This window comes from Aptenodytes forsteri, unplaced genomic scaffold (assembly GCF_000699145.1).
Source record: "Aptenodytes forsteri isolate BGI_AS27 unplaced genomic scaffold, ASM69914v1 Scaffold14, whole genome shotgun sequence".
In the NCBI taxonomy this organism is placed as follows: domain Eukaryota; kingdom Metazoa; phylum Chordata; class Aves; order Sphenisciformes; family Spheniscidae; genus Aptenodytes; species Aptenodytes forsteri.
Window position 1 is genome coordinate 31,634 of NW_008794457.1, and position 1,668 is coordinate 33,301.

A 1,668-nucleotide genomic window follows, 5' to 3' on the forward strand; every position below is an offset into this window, starting at 1 on the left:
TCCTTGCAGACCCTGGACGCCATGGACAGCATACTGCAGGTCTTGGTGCTCAGCTCTCCCAACTCCTGCCCACTGGAACTGCAGAATATCCTGAAGATCTGGCATTGGCAAAGCATGGGGTTGGCAGGGGCTGTTCCTCACCCTGGAGGGAAGGGGCTGTCCATGCCTGAGTGGACTGTCCCCACCCCAGTGCCACGCACAGAGACCACTCTGCAGGCAGGGTGCCCACCTCCCCTGGGGGAGCCAGAGGCGGCCCACCATGCTTTTCTGGAGCCCAGTGTCCCCCGCCTGTAGTCAAAGTCCCTTCCCATCCACAGACTCCTTCTGTCTCATGGAAAGGCCTTGCCCATGGCAATTCTGGGCCATCTCTGCCCCCAGATTCCTCCCCCAGTGGGAGGAATTTGACCCTTCTCCTTAGGCACCATAGCGGTGGCAGCTGGTGCTGCCATCCCCCCGCCTCCCAGTCCCCCATGCTTTCTTCCCCAGACCTGACCAAGACAGAGATCCACTGGGACCTGCCTGTCTTGCACGGGGAGCCCAGCCCGGAAGCTCTGATCTCCTGGCTTCCCAGGGGGCCGTATCCCCACCCCCCACTGCAGACCCCCTGAGAGGCTCCTGCCCAAAGGGGTGGCCTCCATGGAGAGGGAGGGGTGTGGAGAGGAACACAGGAGAGGGCTGTGTTCTGGAGGAGGGCACTGAAAGCAGCAAGGGACCCTAGGGGCAGGAACCCCACTACAGGCTTTGCTCCAGCCTTGAGAGAGCCTTGATGGATGGATGCTAAGCCAGGAGCTTAGCAGTGCTACTTCTGCTGGAGTGGGCGTCAGCTCCTGGGGCAGGCTAGCAGCTTTTCTCCTTGCAGATGCTGCTGCCCTTCACCAAGTCCCAGAGAGCAGCTGCGAGAGGGCTGTGGGAAGGATTAGGATGCTGAGCAGCTCACTCAGGACCTTCTCCACTGTGTGGGGCTGGGAAAGGATCATCTTCCATATGCCCAGGACAACGCTGCAGGCCCAGAGCACTCTGTCAGCAGGGCTGCTCCCACTGTTCTTCCATATGAGTGACCAGACCCACAGCTGGCCAAGGTACAGATTTCAAAGCTGACCAGTAACACGGGGAAGGGTGGGCTGATACCACAGGGGTGGCCTGGGCATCAGGGGCAAGGGCTGCTGGCAGTCGGAGTATAGGAATATGTGCCACCTCGGGGTCCCACTGCCCTGAGTCACTGAGGATAGGGCAGAGCTCTCCTCCTTCCCTGCACCAGTCCCACCACTGCCTTCCTCCTCCCCCTGTGCCTCCTGCTGCAGAGGTGAATGGGGAGCTGGGGTCCCCTCCCAGCCCTGCTCCCCCCGTTCAGCCCTCCTCCAGCACAGCCCAGAGGAAGGGTCCCCGCAGACCCAGCACGAGCAGGGCCGGAGAACCTGGCACGGACATTTCCCAGACCTGCCCTGCCTGCTCCAGCCAGGGTCACCACTCTGCTGCCTGGCAGTGTGAAATACCTGAGGTGGTGGCTGCCCCATGGCCCTGCCCTGGGCACTGAACCCAGTTCAGACTGTCCCCCACCACTTCCTCCCATATTGGGCTGGGAAGGGCTTGCAGCCTGGCCAAGAGGAGGGGGACACCAGGTCTCCTTCCATGGGCTGTGGTGCCGTCTCCCAGCCTCTGCTGCTCTGC